This window comes from Rhipicephalus sanguineus, chromosome 11, assembly GCF_013339695.2.
Source record: "Rhipicephalus sanguineus isolate Rsan-2018 chromosome 11, BIME_Rsan_1.4, whole genome shotgun sequence".
Classification (NCBI taxonomy): Eukaryota; Metazoa; Arthropoda; class Arachnida; order Ixodida; family Ixodidae; genus Rhipicephalus; species Rhipicephalus sanguineus.
Genome location: NC_051186.1, coordinates 110,271,647 through 110,292,867, shown reverse-complemented (window position 1 = coordinate 110,292,867; position 21,221 = coordinate 110,271,647).

Genomic DNA, 21,221 nt, shown 5'->3' with positions numbered 1-21,221 from the left:
TCAGCAGCTACATAGTCTGATGGGTTATTGGATGTGGTTGTGCGCGTTGACGTGAATTCATATCACCGTTAGCAGTCACTGACACGCTACAAGCTACAGTTTTTACTGCAACGATATTGAGGCGGGAGTGTCAACAGCTAGCGGAAGCGCGGCGCCCATTCCACTTTGTTTCCAACAGTGGCCGCTGCGAATCAGCCGATGTAGGGTTCGAGGCTACTCGCCACGCGCTCGCGCGTTCGAGCTCATATTGCCCACGATAGTACATGCCGATGTTCTCGTTCGGCAGCTGTACACAACTTTAAGCAGAGTTTCGGCTCTTTCCTTCCGGAAGAAGCTCGTGAAGGTGTCCAGGAAAGCGGCGCGAAAAAGGTCCCAGGTTGTGAGCGTGGCCTGTCAGTTCTCGAACCACGTTCGAGCAGCGTCTTCCAAGGCGAAGTACACGTGCCGTAGCTTCTCGGGATCAGTCCAGTTGTTGAGAACATCGACGCGGTCGTACCTTTCAAGCCAACTTTCCGGGTCTTCGAGCGGTGACCCGCGGAAGGTAGGTGGCTCCCTCGGTTGATGTAGCAGCACAGGTGCAGGCGCCATGGGTGCTGTTGCCGTCGTTGATGTGGTGGGCATGGTTGGGGTGTTCCTGGTCTTGTCACCCGTACTCCGGTGGTAGACATTGTTGCCTACGGCTAGCTCGCTGGTCGTAGCTGGCTTCGATGTCTTCTCCGTGACGTGGGCTGGGTTCACGTCCTGACGGGGCGTCCGGAACATGGACGAACACCACCTCCACCAGATGTCACGTGGTCATGACGTCGACGACGACCGCAGTCAGCACGTCCGAGATGGAGCTGTTTATTTGGCCGAACTTGTGGCAGGGAAACTGAAAGTCAAACTATATATATATATATATATATATATATATATATATATATATATATATATATATATTGTAATGCAGAGAAACAAGAGCCATACACACAACGCCTGTTCAATAGGCCGGCTGTTCTATTCTGCCTCGTCTTTCTCTTCCTCGCACAAGCCGATCGCGCGCTAGTTGTCTGTGCCGTTCTTCATCATTACACTCGGCCACGCTGCAAGTATGACATCCTGTCAACATTGTCTTGTCTGTAGCCGTCCTGGACACTTCACCGGCATCTGCAGCACTAATGTCTGGTGGTCTGCATTCGCTGCACCTCAGTGGTCGGTCTTTCCAACGCTGCAGCCTGTCAGGACGTTCTTTCAAAGACAACTCAGGAGGGCGGAATTGGCTGTGCCGTTGTGGTCGCTGCACGCTCAGCTGACAATTTTGTTGCAGCAGTTTAGGGCGCTGGTCTCCATCTACGTTTGCGCGCTGGCCAGGCAAATACTTGCACAGCGAAGCTTGCGTACAAGCTTGGACAAGCTGTGGAGCGTGGTCGTGTTTCGGCGTAGCAGCGTCTGCGTTGCTGTTTCTGCAATACTTAGTTCTGCGGTAACAAGGACAAAAAGTTGGTCTCTCGTGTCTCCCAACCGCGTCCGTACACGTGAACGCCCCCGTAGCTTCGTTCCACGTCGGAATTCTTGAAGTTTTTCGAAGGCATCTCACTACTTTGTCCGAGCTGGTCGCCGTCCGACCGGTCAGTGGCGGATCCCACGACGGCGAGAGCCACTTCGTCCTGATCCGCGCGGTGCTCAGGTGGTATACCAGGCGTCAGAGTAGAGCACTTGCCGTCGTCAGCAAACTCGCACGTGGGGCTGCCGGAACGGTCGATACTGGCTCCGTCAGCCTGGAGCGCAAGGCTTCCGGAATGGCCGATGCCGGCTACGTCTGCTCGGGTCGCATCGATAGTCTCCGTATTGGCTTTCTTGAGCGAAGCGTTCGCAGCCTCGGCCAGTGAATGCCGTGAAGCCAGCAGATGTTTGTCCGCCTGGTCACAGAAGGTGCTTTTGGTGTCAGCAGACACTTCGGGTTGTGGTCTGTCGACTTGGGAGCATTGGGATGATGCGGTACTTGGAGTCAAGCGGCTGAGGTTGACTCCAGAAGAATCTACGGTGAGCCGAACTTCGCCAGAGAGGAGGTAGTCAGCCCCTAGGATCATATAAGCGGGCAGGTCCTCGAAGACGGGAACGCCGGCAAGGAACCTGCTCCCGGCTTCGGTTTGGAGGTGCAGGTCTAGCGCCCCGACAGGAAATGCGCAACCACCGAGGCCACGTAGGGGTGCCTCAGGCCATGGTTCGAGGCTCGCTGGGGCGTGGCGTCGGTGCAGCGCCGTGCGTGGAGCGCCAGTTTGCACAAGAGCCGTAAGCTCGCCGATTCCGAGCACGTTGACCTGCACGGTTAGAAGTGGCCACGTTTGGTGGTGCGTGGCTTGATATCGTGGAGCTGGTGGTGTAACGTCGATCCGGCCGAAAACAGCAATGAGCCTGCCACTCCATTCGGTCCAGTAACGTTGCTTGACACCTTCGTACTTGTGCCATGCCTCGGCACCACCGCGAAGGCGCTCTATAGCCACCAGCCATTTTTGGTTGTCATGCCAGGCATGGCGAGAGCCGAAAGAATTGATGGCCTCAATCCACAGGGCAGCATCGTCCTGGAAGCCTCGGAACTGCGGCACTACCCAAACAGCCGATGATGAAGCGGTAGATGCGAACACGGAGTTGGTCGACGCCAGGACGTCGAGCTGCTTAGATAGTTGCGTGAAAGCATGCTAGACCTCCGCGACAAACAGCCGATGATGAAGCGGTAGATGCGAACACGGAGTTGGTCGACGCCAGGACGTCGAGCTGCTTAGATAGTTGCGTGAAAGCATGCTAGACCTCCGCGACTCTGTCAGGTGAGGCGCCCGATAAGCAGGAAATCACGTCCACGGAGTATGCGGCGGTCGCAGTACTCACGCCGGCGAGATCAACGGCCAAGGGAGCGTGGACCGCGTCTCTTGGCGGCTCAGATATTGGTAGACCCTTTGCTACTCGATCCACACTTTGGAAGCGTGAGCTGCGTTCTCAGAAAAGATCCCGGGCACCGTGAGGTCGTGAACCGGTAGCGCGGCGTCTGTAAACTGAAGTAAAGCCGCCGAGGAGGCCTGGACGCCGTCCCCAGACGGTGTTCTCAGCGCCGGCAGGTAGACAGGTACCGAGAAGGCATGGACGCCGTCGCGGAACAGCGCTTGGTGCGGCGGCAGGTAGGCCGGTTCCATGGCCGAGGAAGCGCGGACGGCTTTCCTTGGATGGCGGCTCTGGAACACCGATGACGCGCTAGCACAGGCGGTGTGGGCCTTAAGGCTTCGTTTTCGACGACTGTGCCATTGTAATGCAGAGAAATAAGAGACATAGACACAACGCCTGTTCAATAGGCCGGCTGTTCTATTCTGCCTCGTCTTTCTCTTCTTCGCACAAGCCGATCGCGCGCTAGTGCTCTGTGCCGTTCTTCATCATTACAATATATATATATATATATATTATATATATATATATATATATATATATATATATATATATATATATATATATATTGTAGCGAATCGTCCGAACTTGGTAATGGGTCGTCCTCTCGAGCATCTTCTAGTGGGTCGCGCTGAGAGTCGGCCCCGCCTTGACTATCGCTATATCGTCGAGTGTCGTCGCCGCTAATAAACCTCTTTATAATTTGGTGGAGAGTGATGGGCCTTCACAACAACTTCGGCCCTCATTCGATACCCCTGGCTCTTCGATCCCGTACCCTTCCGCCTACCATGCCTCAAGACGCCTCCCAGCAAACGCCCCCGCCCGCACCGACCTCATGTCCTGGTGTCCCTCGTATTCCCGACCCTCCCGTCTTCACTGGCGCCGATGGTACCGACGTGAAGGACTGGCTCGCGATTTACGACCGCGTGAGTGTCCCCAATAAATGGGACAAGGCAAGAAAAATGACTAACCTGGTTTTCTACGTCGCGGGTGTGGCGGGCCTGTGGTACAACAGCCACGCATCCGACTTTACGACGTGGTCCGACTTCAAGACCGCCATTATCCACGTGTTTGGCCGCCCTGCCGTTCGTAAGCTGCAGGCCGAACAGCGCTCACGTGAACGCGCTCAGTAGGCCGGCGTATCATTCACCAGTTACATTGAAGACGTCCTCGATTTCTGTAAGAAAGCCGACGCCACCATGTCCGAGTGTGACGAGATCAGGCACATCATGAAAGGCATCAATGACAACGCTTTCACCATGCTGCTCGCCAAGAACCCCAGCACAGTGGCAGAGGTCATAACGCTCTGCCAAAGCTATGAGGAGCTGCGCCGGCAGCGATCGATGACCCGTCGCTCTCCATCACGCAACGCCGAGCTCGCTGGCTTGTCGACCATACCCGACAACTCCGCGTTGCTCGCAGAGATCAAGACCTTCGTGCGCGAGGACCGATGCCCCACACATTTACGCCAAAGCCTCTGCTCGACCACACTCTTTCGAAGCGGATGTACCGTTCACCTACGCCGACGTCACGCACAGGCCACGACTGCAGCCCACCATGCAGTCCTATTAGTTGCCGCCCCGTCAATCCCGTCCTGCACCATGGGCGGGTCCTGCACCATGCGCGGGCCCTGCCCCAGCGAACCGATGGCGCACACCTGACAACCGCCCCATATGCTTCGCATGCGGTTACGCCGGCCACGTGGCGCGCTATTGCAACCGCGTGCCGCCGCCTAGAGACGTGTCGCCTGCCACTAGCCAGTCGAACCGCCCATATTACGACCCACCTACGCCTCCGTCGCCGACGTCTCGCCCAGCTGCATCTACCCGTCGTTCACCGTCACCACGACGCCGCTCGCTGTCGCCGATGCGGCCACGTCCGGTCCCACGCGACCAGGAAAACTAGTCGTCGCAGTCCAGGAGGCAAGGGCTGCGACTCTGTCGAACTGCGAAAGCCCTCAGCGAAGCCCGTCGAACGTGATAGGCGCTTTTGTGGACGGTGTTCGCGCATTTGCCCTTATCGATACTGGAGCCGCCGTATCCGCTATGGACGCTAAACTAAGCCACCTGCTACGAAAAGTGCTCTCACCATTCTCACATTTCACGCTCGCAGACAGTTCACCGGCTGCGACCAAGGTATTCGTCAAAGACGACATCACAATTCCTGCAAATTCGTCAACGGCTGTCTCAGTCTATTGCACCGGTCTCTGCGACGCCGTTGCACTCCTTTCTCCATGTGACCGCGTTTTCAATAGGAAATGCTTGCTGGTGCCATTTGTGACCGTGGAAATCACTCAGGGCGACACGGATATTTTAGATGCGAAGTATCTTATGGCGGAGTTCAATCCGGTGGTGGTGGTGGTGGTGGTGTACGGCGTGACCACCCTTACTGCGCATGCGCATACCCTCTCCCCTTCCCCTCTACCATCCCCCTTCCCCTTTCCCCCTTCCTCTCTCCCCTTTCCCTCTCTCCATCTTCCCTCTCCACTTTCCTTCTCCCCTCCCCCTTTCCACTCTTCCTCTGAAACGCGGGCTAGACATCCCGAAATTCTCTCCTGCGCAACGCCGCGATGAGCACCACCGTATGCGCGTATCCTCCCCCTCTCTCTCCTCTCCTACACTGCCCCCCTCTCGCATGCCTGCCGACTGCGTCCCCCGCTCGCCCTGTGAGAATTAACGGCCAGGCTAGAGGGAAGACAAGACGCGCGTAGCGTTCCTCTTCGCGTTCCACGACGCGAGGTCGGTAGCATGCCCAAAGAACGCCAACGGAGCGCGACCGTGCAAGTGCACCGGCTTCGCATCGCCTCATGGTCCCTTTTAGCGGGAAATCGTGTAATATTTTGTGTTCAACCCATCCCCGTTCATTGTTACGTTGGTGCGAGGGGAATGTCTCGGCAGAGTGGAAAACCTGGAAGACGCACAAGTTATGGACGCACCTGACGACACGCACTGTCCCAGTTCCCGTACGCTCAGTGCTGTTTCCACGTCCGATTCGTCACCTGCTGATGTGTTCAGTTACCCTTAATGACCACCGGTTATCCCGCCGACGTGCTACGTGCCCGGCCCATATCCATTTCTTCTTCCTAATTTCAACTATGATATCCCTAACTCCCGTTCGTTCCATGACTGGATTCCAAGAGATAGCAAACGCGTGAGGGGGAGACAGAAAATTAGGTGGGTAGATGAGATTAAGAAGTTTGTAGGTATAACGTGGCAGCAGAAAACACAGGCCCGGGTTGATTGGCGGAACATGGGAGAGGCCTTTGCCCTGCAGTGGGCGTAGACAGGCTGATGATGATGTGTTCAGGTCATCCATTGCTGACAACCTCACATCGGTCCAGCGTTCCCAACTTCTGTGCCTTCTGGAAGAATTTCGTTCTTCTTTCGATGTCGGGCAAACTTCTCTCGGCCGCACCTCCGTTGTTACGCATCGTATCGACACTGGCGCCCAACCACCACTGTGGCAGCGTCCTTATCCCGTGTCTCCCGCAGAACGTCGGGTCATTAATGAGCAAGTCGACGATATGCTTCGACGCGACGTGATTCGGCCCTCGGACAGCCCATGGGCGTCTCCCGTTGTCCTCGTTGCGAAGAAGGACGGTTCCGTGCGGTTCTGTGTGGACTACCGACGGCTCCACAAGATCACTCGCAAGGATGTCTATCGGCTGCCGCGAATCGACGACGCGAGTGACAGCCTTCAAGGAGCCGAATTCTTTTCATCTCTTGATTTGCGCTCGGCAAATCTGAAGAAGTGCCGATTTGCAGCACGGCAGCTGACAATCCTCGGCAACGTCGTGTCCAAGGACGGAATCCTTCCCGATACGACCAAGCTTCGGGCCGTGGCCGAATTTCCCAAACCTACGTCCGTCAAAGAACTGGGCAGTTTCGTAGGACTGTGTTCGTACTTTCGACGGTTCATACGAAACTTTACCACCATCATATCGCCGCTGACGAAGCTCCTTGGAGGTAACGGACCCCTAAGTTCGTGGTCGTCCGAGTGTGACGACGCGTTGTTTGTTGACGTCTCCTCCCATACTACGCCACTACGATCCTACGGCCCCAGCGGAGGTACACACGGATGCCAGTGGTGTAGGCCTCGGTGCTCTCCTTGCGCAGCGCAAACCAGGATCCCCCGAGTATGTCGTGGCATACGCAAGCCGTACGCTTACCAGAGCCGAGACCAATTACACGGTCACGGAAAAAGAGTGCCTGGCGATCATCTGGGCCCTTACAAAGTTTCGACCTTATTTGTATGGTCGCCCATTCGATGTCGTCACCGACCATCATGCACGATGCTGGCTGTCGTCCCTCAAGGATCCCTCAGGCCATCTCGCCCACTGGGCACTTCGCCTGCAAGACTACGACATCCGCGTGCTGTACCGCAACGGACGGCAGCATGCTGACGCCGACGCCCTCTCGCGTTCTCCCTTGCCTGACGACAATGCCCCCTGCTCAGTATCTCACATACACTGTTGCTTCAATCGATGTTCACACCATCGCTACCGAACAGCGCAAGAATAAATGGATTACCTCACTGATCGACTTGCTCACTGATCCCTCCGCAACACCATCCACTCGCGCGTTTCGTCGTCAAGCCCACCAATTCGCCGTTCGCGACGACCTACTGCGCCGACGCAATTACGACGCCGACGGCCGCCAGTGGCTACTAGTGATACCCCGCAGTCTGCGTTCTGAAAAATGCGAGGCCTTCCACTCTGACCCGCAATGCGCGCACTTTGGGGTCTCCAAAAATTACCACAGCAATCGACAACGATACTTCTGGCGGAGGGATGTACCGCTACGTGCAGAAGTTGCAGAAGAACCCAACGCCAAAAACCTGCAACGCACGTGTCGCCAGCAGGTGAACAACCATAAATTGCCCTAACCGTCCGTTTGGGCGCGCGGGCACCACTTCCTCTGACTTCGGCTGGTGACCGCTGGGACATCGTCGCTGCTGACCATCTAAAGCGATACGCCAAAACCGCCGCCCTCCCAGCGGTACCTCTTTATAATATATATATATATATATACACAGGCATGGTGGTGGAGTGGCCGTAGCGTTGCAAGTAGTCAAGTAGATCCTCCGTGAGAAGTCACAACGTTGTTTATTTCGACGTTTCAGCCAGAGTCTGGCCTTCATCAGGAATGAGGGTAGTTTGTTGGTGCTCAGTTTTATACAGTCTTAAATATATATATATATATATATATATATATATATATATATATATATATATATATATATATAATATATATATATATATATATATATATATATATATATATATATATATATATATATCTGTATGTTTGTGAGTGTGTGTGCTGCCATGCATTCGCTGTACCATCACGTGATTGCTGAGAGATTGTGAGGGGAGAGGTCACCAGCTGGCACCATGCTAGGGAGGGACGCGGTCGGACACCGCGTCCTCAGATATTAAGGCTTTCGTCTTAATATCTGGGGCATATACATGTTGACTTCCATGTCGGCTCTTAATAGATGTGAAACATACCGCATCATTTCTACGGAGTGTACCCCCGCCCCGGAAAGCTTGGGGAACGCGAACTTCTTGAGAAAGTTATATTACCGCTTTGTCTGAGAACACACCCCCCCAAAAAATGTTCCAGCCTTAATAGTGCCTACGACCTATATATCTACCCGTTAGGTTGGTAGCGCAGTGCACCAACGGAGCAGAAATACGCATTTTCAGTGGAGCCACCGTTCCGTAAACTTTTGATGGCGGGTGTACACAAAGGGAGTTTGTAGAAGTGACTAGCCTACTCTAAAAAGATGGGTTTATTTATCTAGTGTTTGGAGTGAAAATGCGGCGTCATGGTAGGTGGTACTAGCTTGAGCAACAGCCGACAAGCATTCCCTAAAACCGTGTTGAACTTTTCATCGTAATTCTCTGCAGGCACTATTCCCGAAATTTATATTTTCATTGAAAAATTCATTTTCATTGAAAATTCACTATTTTCACTGAAAAAAAAACTGCAGCAGAATTGGGGGCGTGATCCGTATATTCACTGCCTGCAGAGAATCTATGTATATTCATTCAGTTCAGGTGTGCAAACAAACACTACTGAAAGACGAGGAAGCTAGATATTCCGTGATAAGCATTCAAACTTCGACGAGAGCTCTTGTTAAAACTCTCGAAGCACCAATAAAAGAAGTGGCCTTTAGCGCTGTATGATGAATCATTTACTCCAGGAAGTGAAAGTGCAAATAAGAAAGGTTTTATTTTGAACTTTATTTGCTCGATTTTCCTCATTACCCAGAAGCGACGTTTCATGCTCTTTATTTTTGCGGGAATACATTTCCTGGAATACATTCAAGACGCATTTTCTATAAATTAACGCGCAGCGCAATGACCTCTATTATCGCGTGGAAAAGTTCGTAGTGAAGATTTGGAATATCATGAGTGACGGCATCAGCAATACTAACACATTTATGTGGTCCAGATAATTAGAGCTAATTAAATCCTTCTCTAGAATCCTGTGAAAATCACCAGCTTGTGCCTAATGTAAAAACAAATCTTTAAGAGAACACTTGTCGGTAAGCGATAAAGGCCCCGCGAAACTGATGAAGCTGTTTGCTGGTTCAGATCATCAAATTATGAAGAGGAAAACCAGACACGACAGCAAAACGCACAACAATAAAAAATCAGGGAATAGCTAATAAAGACGTCTTGTAACTAAAGACTGGTAGGTAGAGCCACATGTACACCAATTGGAAAACCGAGCAACGTGAATGATGCGAGGAGAAATTGCGAAGTAACGAGCAGTGCACGGGCAGCTTCGAACGCTTCAGCACCATCTTGCTTTGGCTTCTCAGGGTGTTCGATCTGTCATAATGCTAGGCGTTAGACGACGAACATAAATGCTATCGCGAAGGCTTTACCTTTACGTCACAGAACGCTTAGGGGCGGTCACCCGACTGAGCAGAATACCAAGCTCTGTCCTTCTCAGTCTTGTTTTGCTTCATTCCGTCCTGTTTTTAGGGGCGAAGCTCCTTAGGGTGTGGGTCGTTCCCTCCGTAGTAGTAGTACACTCTAAGAAAAAAAAGAGTATGCGTGACTCTTTTCGGAGAGTTCTGACTTGCCACGTATAGGACTCTCTTTAAATAGTCACGGTGACTCTCTTGGTGGGTCAGGGTCGGCTCGCTCTAGGAGAGTCCCCTGACCCTCTAGGAAGAGTGGAAAGACTCGCATCCGAAGGATAACGTTACCACTTATAGGGAGTCAGACGACTCTTGCCGGTAACACTCCTACGGGGGTCAAGTGACCCACACCGAAGCGTCAAGCGACTCCACGAGTATTTTAAGCTACTCATTTGACCCTTGCTCTACTTTTGCGCGACTACTGTTTAAAATAGTGGAGTATTCATTTTAAGCATGTCCAATAATACTTGCCGTTCTGCCCAGCGACTGCAAAAAGAGAATAGTTCAGTTTTAGCATTATTTTAGTAAAACTCGTCAAAACAACACATATTTTCCAGCAAAGTTATATAGAAAGCGGAAAAGATGGTATTTGATTTCCAATTAAGAAGCTTGGGTACTCCTCATTTACAAGCTCCTCTGAGTATAGGGAACCAGCTCTGGAGTTTCCGAGCCCCCCTGGCGGTCAAAGCGCGCACTTCTCAGCCGCTCCCGCGGACGACACGCACAAGGATGGCTACTAGCGAAGGCGGTGCGGGCACTGAACGCCGAACAAAAAAAAAGGAGGCCGACGGTACTGCAGCGTATATAAGTGTCATAACTGCGTAGGAATGAGAGGTGATATATCTTTCTACGTCTTTCCTGCGACACCATACGAGCAAGAACGGAGGCAACGTTGGATACAGGCTGTCAGGCGAGCGGGGCAAGTTCGGTCCTCTCTGGCGGCGTCGAGCTGGGGTCTAAAACGAATTTCGTGTGTTTCATTGTTTTATACACCAGTGAAGACGGCCAGCTATATGAGCACTTGAGGCACGTCAGTTGACGACGTCGCATCGGCTAAGTTATTGAGCTCGACTGCTACCGCTGCGACGTGCTTGCAGGCGCCGTCGCTGCCGGCCTTGCATGAACAGGTGGCCCCACTTATCAGGCGCTGAGACGACAGCTAGTGGCGAACACATAAAAACTGCATTAAGTAAACGTGCACACGTCTTCGTTCGAAATGAAAACATGTAGTGCCAACGCTGCGATCACGCACGGAAGTCAGCTCGCTGTACGATTAAACCAACTGTGCGATTTACTGCATACAGCGTCGCGCTTATTTTACACAACTACACGCGCCGTAAAGAAACAAGACAGGAACACGTGGTAATAACCGAGCTAGCATCAAATGCTCACTTACCTGAAGTGTGACATCGTAGCTGGCTTGGTGTACTTGCGATTGGCATTTCGCTGCAACTTTAGAATCGCTGTCACGGCAAGACACCGTCTCTTCCACATCATACACGTATTTCGCCTTTCACAGCTTCGCCCCGTTTTCAAGTGCCTTTCTGCAGAAGTGTTCCTCAGGCCATGTTATTTTACTAAAACCATAGCGGAGCACAACTGGCGCCATAGCTGCAGACAACTTTAACAAGCATGGGACCGCGAACCCGGGAACAACGCACGCGGGTTTACGCAGGCGCGCTCGCCGCGGCACACTGCGAAAAATATATAAAGCTTTGCAAATTTTCTTCAGTATTCTTTCGCTTGATGGCGCTAGCTGAATGAGTATTTGCAGAAGCTTGTTAATGTTTTATTTTCTCTCTCTCAGAAGCTTGAACCGAAGCGAAACGACGCGCACAGCCGAAACATATGCGAGCTGCAACAAATGTCCTCTGATCGAGCGGCGGACTTATGCCGCGACTTCCCACCAGGCGCATTTTATCGGCGCGCCACCTATCCAGCGCTGGTCTCCCATAGCCAACTAGAATGTGTGACTGATGTGCATAGTGTCATATAGTGCAAAATAAACTGCAGAAATTGGCATCATGTTTCAATCTTTATTCCTTATGATTAAGAATAAATCAAAAAGTGGTGACGGCTGGAGGTCTCAGACTTGTGGCTTGCTAGGTTGTCGCTCCTGTTCAGCGTGAGCACCATGCAAAACGGTATCTGAAAAGCAGAACGTGATATTATGATGAGAAAATGAAAGTGCAGTAATGGTTTGCAAAACCTACAAAATAAGTGGTTCACATAGACACAATGAAGGAACGAAAACAAATTTTCACGTAAAAGGCAGCGGAACCTCGTCTCGCAATAGGCACTGGCTATACACGAATGAAAACACTTCTTTTCTGAGAAATCGCTTCAAAATTTGGTTTCAGAATAAACACGGTTTTGCGCCGGCTTACCCCGACACCCAAACACATCCTCCGGCAGTCAGGGGCACGCCGTGAGCGGTTACTGACCGCATGTTTTACAAACGTAACCCATACTCAGATAAGCACATGCAAGTACGAGGGCCCGAACGACACCCAGCGCGTGCGGACGCCGTCTACGTCGAGATCAAACATGTCATATGCTAGAATTAGCACACATACCTCCCACAATCACGTACACTCACTTGATTCCGTTATAGCGTCATCGCAGATGTTGGCAAACCATGACAACAGCAAACAGAAACGAAGGAAAAAAGTGCACGGCGACGGCCGCAACAACGGGGGCCGTCGAAAGTCTAGCATTTTCGCCTTACCGGCGAGGCGTGTCCAACTTGAATGACTACCGCGTACGTTCTGGAAGCCACCGTACTATATCTGCACCTCAAGTTACCGTCTTTAAGCCAACAAAAACCATTATATATAGTGCGTCTGAGCGTTCTGCACGCAGACGTTTTTTTTTTTCACGTACCCACGCGCGAAAGCACGCAGCACACTCAAGGTCGATAGAAATGTTATTATGAAGTAGACTAAAGTGCATCTCAAAACGACATCTTGCACCTTCAGTAGTGCAGACACAACGTGCGATCAGCAAGAAATGACCCTTGATAATTGTTTGCATCGCTCACTTTATGGGAGCTTGTACAGCAACGCGCATAACGGTGGCAACTCGTTAACTGACAGCTTTAGTTGGGCATCCGCAACAGCCCCGCGGACACGGGCTGCTGTTGGAAATGGCTGGCTTCCGCAGAGCTGCTGCAGACGCCCAGCTAAAGCTGTATAATTAGTGCCTACGAAAGCAGTACACTCACCGTTAACTGGCGCCCGTTGTCCGTATCCGCAGCTCCATGAATATTTCGCCCTGCAAGCGTCACTTCGTGCGCGGTGCCGGCGTCAACACCACCGAAAACGCGCATGAACATGAAACTGATGAAACTTCAAGACACGCAACCCGCACTATCAACGCAACCATGCACGCAACGCATTCCAATAGACAAGGGGTCTGAGACTGACTGAGACGACTGAGAGAGAAGCCAGAAGCGGCGCGCCACCCCGGCGCCAACCCCGCCTCCGTTGGCGAGCAACGCGCCACAACGGCGCCAAAGGGCAAGCGCGCGATATGTATGGCGTATACGGTGGCTCTTTCATGACGGAAGCCAATCGAAACGCGCTTCAGGAGCGTCCAGTGACTCCTTCCGAACTGCGAACTCTTTTTCTCTGCCCTTACCTTCCAAAAGGGGTCACATGGACGCCCGAAGAGAGTCACGGTTCCATGACCCTCTTTTGACTCTTTTTTTTCTTAGAGTGTATGTAACCACCTCGCCCGATCGCCAACGGGCGCGGTGGATCGACAACGGGCAAGCGCCGATCGGCAACGGGGCGAGGACCCTGCCGTACGAAAGTTAAATCACACTAAAAGACATACTTTGCGGGCGATATACACTAATGAGCTTTCAATTTTTCGTCTTAATGTACATAATAAAGAAATTCTACCGAAAACGCAAAGCACACCTTGACCAAGATGTTTGGTTTTGGGACGCTAAATGGAACCATGAGGTGATGCGAAGCCGCAGCACTTGCGCGATTGCGTTCCATTGGCTTTCGTTGGGCATGCTACCGACCTCGCGTCGTGGAACGCGAAGAGGAACGCTATGCGCGTCGTGTCTTCCCTCTAGCCTTGTCGTTAATTCTCACAGGGCGAGCGGGGAACGCGGTCGCTCTTGGCACGCTTTCTCTTTCACTCGGAGTCGCGCTCGCTCTTGGCGCGTTTTCTCTTTCGATCGGGAGCGGACACTTTCCTTGCATTTCACCGATCACAAAGCGGTGATAATGAAGGAACCACGTAAACCAACAGTATAATAAAAGTTTGATGTTTAATATATACACGGTGTTTCACACTCTTTATATGATGTACTGGGCGAATTTCACGGCAGAGTTTCACGGTTTACCGTTGATTCGCTCTGGAACTTCGCCCCACTCATCATCATTCACCCCGTGTATATGCTGTGTTTTTTTTCCAGAGGAGCATTCATGCCTGCTGAGCAACCGCGATGACCTCCTGTTTATGATCTTGCTGGCCTATTGGTTACGCTGCTCACTAAGCTCTCCTCAAGTCACCGCAAGACTAGCCCACCGGCGTTACTATCTCTAGCATAGTGGCCCCGGCTACCGCGGCCTCACCACCCTGTATGGTTAGCGGCCACCAGCGTGTTCCGCTCCTGTGCGCTGGACTTCGAGGTAGAAGATGTGAAGTAGGAGACAAGCCGCGACTTGTCTCCTACTTCACGGCCAATGAGAGCACAAGGTTTTCAATGAGAGCACAATGTTTTCAAGTCAGAGCTTCGGCAAATTCTTCCTACTCTGATGGCTCGTTCAGCCCTTCTAAAAAGGCGCCGTACGCTAAGAAGAAACAGTTTGTCGTACAATATACATCATACATCGAGGACGTCCGTGCACTTTGTCGACGCGTAAACGCCTGGATGACCGCATTGATAAGAGCTCATCGCATATTCAACGGCATCGGTGCGATTGCATTCGATGCACCGGCCATAAAGTGTCCGACTACCATAAGAGATACATTTGATACGTGCCATCGCCTTCAGGAACTCGAATGGCACGGCGTTTTAGCGCGTGATGTTGAAAATCTTAAGCTTAACTAGAATTCCAGCTGCAAGGACAGCAGTGAAATGCCCACTATGCCAAAGCTCGTCATTTTTCGAATTAGCGATGTGTACACTACGGTACCGTATGGCAATGGGTACACCAAGTCCGCTGCTCACTTTTTTATGGTGTGGCTGGTGACCATGTTCAGTTGTGCCTGTGCGCTTAAAACACTCACTAGCCGCGTAGTTCATATGATGGTTAGATTCTGCGCTTGTACCACGCAATAATACATGTGTTAATGCTACTACTCGCAATACATGGTGCCGGAATAGGTTTCTTTTCCCAAAGCCCTTGCATACACTGGCGTGGCTTTGTGACAGACCACGTGCCTGTCACGCAAAACGGCTCGTCATTGATTCCAGGTCGAGCCCCTGGTTTCATTCCTTGTGTCCGCCACGATTATAGCTAACGCACAACGTCATCGACTCCGACACCAGAATTACTGCGTCACGAGATACGGTAAGCTACTGCTTTGAGACTATCAATAGCCAATAACTAACTGAATGCACCCCCCTTCTGGCCTTATCTACTGTCACATCACAAACAGGCATAATCAGTTTTTTGCACGTACATCACTTCTATAGAGTAGTGTACACATACGCTTTGAGAGCTCATGAAGTAGTTTACTCTGGATAAATTAAAAATATGGCGCATCATACCTGGCATAGGTGCGTTTTTTTCTAACCTGTGGCTGCCACTTTAGGACACGATGACAGCACTGAATCACTTAGGTATTGATGGTGGCTTCTATTATATCTCCTATGAAACCGTTTCCGTGCAATAGGGCACACAGCAGATGCAGTTACTCCGGAAAGACGTTTTAAATGCGAAGCATGTCTTAGCGAACCTCTGGCACTTTGAGCGTTTCTATCTACGTATCTATCTATCTATCTATCTATCTAGCCGCCCACGTCTGGGTGCTCTCATGATCGCCTCCTTAACTTGGTGAAGACCAAAATTTGCATGGGAGGGTAAGAGGATTTAACGAATACGATTGCCGGGTCATGACATGAATAAACGTTAAACTCCTGTCACGTACGTCGTCAAACCCTTTCCACTAGACACGTGTGACACATACCCGTTTACCACGGGCCGCGGTGTACTGGTATGCGCCACAGGTGATAGACAGTTTATATCTACCCAGGAACGGCGAGAACGGACATTGGTAACTTAAATGCTAGAGCGTTAAGGAAAACCAACAATGGCAGCGTTGACTCAACGAATGAAATGAATGAAAATTAGCATCCCTGCAGGAATCGAACCCAAGCATTCTGCGTGGCAATCAGGTATTCTACCACTGAGCCATGCCAGGTCTATAAACTGGTTTGGAAAAACAGCCTACGCAGGCATAATACCGGTGCGACGTAAATTGTGGTTGTGGTGCTGGCTATCTAATTTTACAGGAAAGCAATAAACACTACATGATACTCCTACGATATGTACAGTACTTTTACGATACAGGCGTCATATCAGATTAACGTCTGTAGTTCCAGTGTTGGCTCCGCTTTTATAGCAGTCTAATAAACATTACGTTTGTATTCCTATGATTCAGCAAGCTATGTTGAAGCATTGCTCGACCCCGGAGGAATACATTAACGAAAGGTACATATGATATCCACATCACCGCACGGTAAAGTGTACTTTGTCCACCAGAACGGCGCAGTGTCCTCTTCATTTCTTACGAGGCTGGGCGATGGCCTCATGCTGACCGAGGATGATGCCAGATTGAGTGACAGCCGCTTTGTAGACTAGGCTACCTAGGCCACATACGCCCAGGTAGTCTACGAATACGACAAACACCATCCACTGATGTTGGACCACGTAGCACTATCCAGGTCTACCAGCCTCGACGGCCTATACCTCACCAACGCGAAGGATGGCTTCAGGTTCCTACTTGTCGCCGGCTCTGTCGACAGCCGATTGTCGACGAAATGACCGAGGCATGAGGATGTAGATGCGGTCACTGTCCAAGTCAAGGTGAGAAACGCAGAGACGTTTCGGGACCCATATGGGTTCCTTGTTCACGCTAAGCAGGCAAGAGCTGTGTGTCGCTTTTTATGCTAAAATGTGACGTAATGAACCAGTGTAGGTGTAGGAACCGAGGCATCCTTGAATTCCAACAGCTCTACTATACCACATACTTCACTACACATGGACCCCTCGCACCACGATCACGACCGGATCCTATAACAAGTCATGACCAGCTGCTGGTGCTCACTGATCACGGTGATGATGCCCTTGTTCAAGAACTGTCAAGAACTTCTTCACACATGTACACGAGTTCGTGAAACGTGCGTGCGTTCTCGGGACACATATGCGGCTCTTCAACATGTATATATGTGCGTATAAAATTTAAACATATCTTTAGCGTGATTTTGTAACGTGTCGCTGAGTAAAAAAAGTTACGCCACAGTCACCTACCCGCCGCATGCTTCGCATTACATCGACTCCCACGGTACGTGGGATCTGCCGAATTTTTTTTATACATGGTATCATATAAAGGATTTAAAGGGCACGCGCCCAGATTTAAAAAGGAAACGCAGACTCGCAAAAGACCAACGCCGCATGTGAGAAGTGGCGGCCGCTGCCGGTCATAATCGAGAAGGTGCTTCCCCCTCGCATGAGGGTGCGTCGATCTGTGAAACACTCAAATGATGTTCCAATGCAATCTGGCTTCGTATAAATATTTTCGTGACCAAGAATACATCCGATAACAATATAGTATGCGTATTTCCACGTGCTTTTATTTCTGTTTTGCCGCCCGCACTTGAAATTCTTCATTTCATTCGAGACGCCAGCGCGCCTCTGGAACTTCAGGCCAAGCACGGTATAACTACGGAACAAAAACTTCGCTCTGGGTCAGTCTGACGCCCGCCGTTCGGCCATGCGGTTGCTCACCGTCCCCGAGCTTTTGCTTCTCTTACTTAAGGGCTCAATTTCGCCCATTAAAATCCGGAGTTTACTACCAACGTAGTCTCCCATTCTGTCTTTGGACATCGGCCAGCTGGCAGTCACCTACGTGACTGTATTTTGTTTGACGGAAGTCAGGGTAGCTCGGATTTCACATAATGCGTCGTTTTAAGAGACATCTAGTTTTGAATGCTTTTTTACGTCAAAAGGTGTGTTTAGATTATGTCAAGATGCTTTTATTGTTAACCTAGTTAGACAATGCCTAAATAAAGGCGTACATTTCTACATTATCATTGGCAATGATAATGCCACAGAAACTAAGCAATGTAACTACTTTACCATGTTCGGACACCTGGACATGCGTGTGTTCCTGGTCAAAAGCGCGTTCATGCGGAAATATGAGCCCCACCTTCCCGGCACCACCGGAAGGTCAGCCCGCAAAAGACAACGAAAAAGCGACAACAGTACTACTCACTTATACACAAACACACACACGTATGTACTACAGCATTTACAACTATCCTGCAGAACCTACCGTCCACCACAAGCTCAACTTATCCATGAAGATGTGTCCGCTTGGAAGCACACATTTTACCAAACCCAGTAAACATACTGATGTTATTTCTGTGGGAGACACAAAAACTTTGACCGACCATGTGGGAATGCACCAAACGAGCTGGCAAACCTAAAACACCCAAGCCAACCTCCTGACAGTGGGAAGGTGCTCTTTCCAGCACAATCATGGATACCCAGCGATGGATGACTGACCGGAACAGCCTGATTGCACCAGAAAATAGGCCCCAACATTATGAGAGCCCCCCCCCCCCCGCGCTCTGGTATTACATGAGTAAACGAATAGAAATGTTTTTTATTACTACTTCTACCACCTATGCTGCTTGTAAATCGATACTATACATGTGATTGATTTAGGTTGGTGCGCACTACACGCTGATGTTAGACCTAGTACATAGGCTTAACGCAGCTACCGCAGCAAAAGCCTCAGCTAAGAGGTCGTGATACGTATTCACTGGAAATATAACATCAAAACAGCGCACACCTTTTAAAAATGCCAACAATATTTCATATTTAAGAAATGATCCGTGCTTATGAATATTGAATGATCGAGTGTAATTTGCTGCCGAATAATAATGGGAAATACTTTTCTCTATAAGCGCCTGGTTCCGTGCACTGAAGCAGGATGGGAGCCTCCGTATGTACCTTACTTGACTTATCAGACATGGGTGGATCACTATCATACAGAATGTAACCATTTGTCCTGTGTTTGCGCTCAATCCTAAGTCTCCCAGGCGCTACTTCACTAGTACATGTCCTTGAGTCATGCTGGTAAATACAAATAGGATAACCTGCTGTTTCACCGTAAACGCTGCCAGTCGGCTCTGATCTTATTCCTAATGAAGGAGTTTCGGTCATTTGCTGAAGCTGCCACGGACGAGTTGGCAGCGCTTAAACGGACGGATGTGGCTACCTGGCAAACTGTCCCACTGCATCCGATATTGCGGCGCCCTTCACCCAGCATACCACGACATGCTGCTTAGACGCATGCGCGGTCCATAAGATTGATTAAAGTGATCCAGTTATAGGAGTTCTATGATACTGGGGCGAAGCGCCTTAGGGCGGAGCCTTGCGCCCCTCTCGTCATCGCCGTCCGTAGCTCTGGTTTGCATGGAGTCCGCTAGGGGCGCTACTTAGCACAAGCGCTCGTTCCCGACGCACGCTCTATTTCTCTCTTAAGCGATGGATGATAACGGTCGCTTCTGATAACGGCGCGCCCTCTATGGATGAAAAGGCGAGAGTGGCGGCTCAACTGCAGGCGGAGTCAAGGGCTCGCAAGGCTGCTGCAGCAGGGTGACGAAGACAACAGACGGACCCGGAGCCTACGGCCAATGCATGTCACCGCGCTTTGTCACCGCTTTCCGCGCTCTCGCCGCCACTCACTAATCAAGGGTTTGGGTTTTCCACCTTAAAGCGAGACTCGACGAATAGAGCATGAGCGCTGCTGTGCTCCATTCGCTTCGGAGTCAATTGCCGCGCAGAAAACACACTGAAGGTAAGCGAGCTGCCCTGAAGGAGTATTCGACCTTTCCCGGTGCATTGAGAAAAAAGGAATGGACGTCATCAAAGACGAAAAAAACGGTGTTTTCGAAATTTTCAGGGCAATGAACCGTCGGACTGTGAGCCCTTTACTCTGTACGAAGGCCTGAAAAAAAACTATTGCCTTCTATGCATAATTCCATTGCCCTCGACGGCGCATAGTGGGGCCATGACTAACAGCTCTCTCGATCGGTTAGATGCGGTCGACAGGTGCGGTTCTTTTCTCGAGCAAGTCAAGCAATTTGTTGAAGATGCAGTGAAGCATGACGTACCAGTTGTAACAGTCGTATATGCTCCCGACTTCCATTGCTTCCCCAACCGCATTGTTTCATACAAGTCCTGGTCGCTGGCGTCGAACTACTGGTTCCTGAGCCGCCTTGTGACAGTTCGGCTCACATACGCTGTAAACATTGTCATTTCTCCTTGTGCAGTTGTGTAGTAAACGCTTCCTGACCTCCGCTTGCAGCTGCGAACTATGTGCAAACAGAGTTGCTGCCAGCCTCCGCAGCCTTTGCGCCGAGCATGGCATCAATTTTCTCAGCTTGTGCCTCCCCTAGGAAACACTTAGCCAATCATAGGTCCATCTTATGTTCTCGCTATATTGTAGTCCTCGCGCACGCCTTCGATGCCGGCGGTGCTCATGCCCTCCTTATCCTTTGAGGCCACCGAAACAATAGTTTGGACTTTCTCTTCCGCTCTGCAGCTGTCCCTCAGAGCCTCGAGGCATCTCCTACTGATCCCTAGCCTTCCATTCCAGTCGCTCTCAATCCGCCCACTGGTGTTTCTGTGTTTCTGCTTCAAGTAACCTACCGTCTTATACAACACGAATACTAAAGAACGCACTTCGAGAGGCAATAAGTGCGCTGATGATGAACTTGCTCGAAGCCGTATTTTATTACAGCGACAGTCCTTAAGGGATACCCGAATTTCTGATTCTGGTGGCTGAATTGTCCATCGCAATTCGTCACAGCTATTTCGCACAATGCGAAATAAGAGAGGGAGAGTTCGACCTTGATTTGAACCCAGGGACGTTTCAGTCGAGTACTCTTCCACCCAGCCACGCTTCCGCTTGAAACATCTTAGCAAAAACATCCAATAGAGGCGACAAGTCGGGCGAGAGATCACGTTAACAAGTGTAATATTGCGTGACATACGTGATACCGCGTTGGTGCCGATGCGAGAGCGCGCGCGCGTAAAAAAGAATTAGGGCAGCTTTGTGGTGGTTGTGCCAAGCATGACGGAACAACGAAGCATGGCGACCTTCCTTTGCATAGC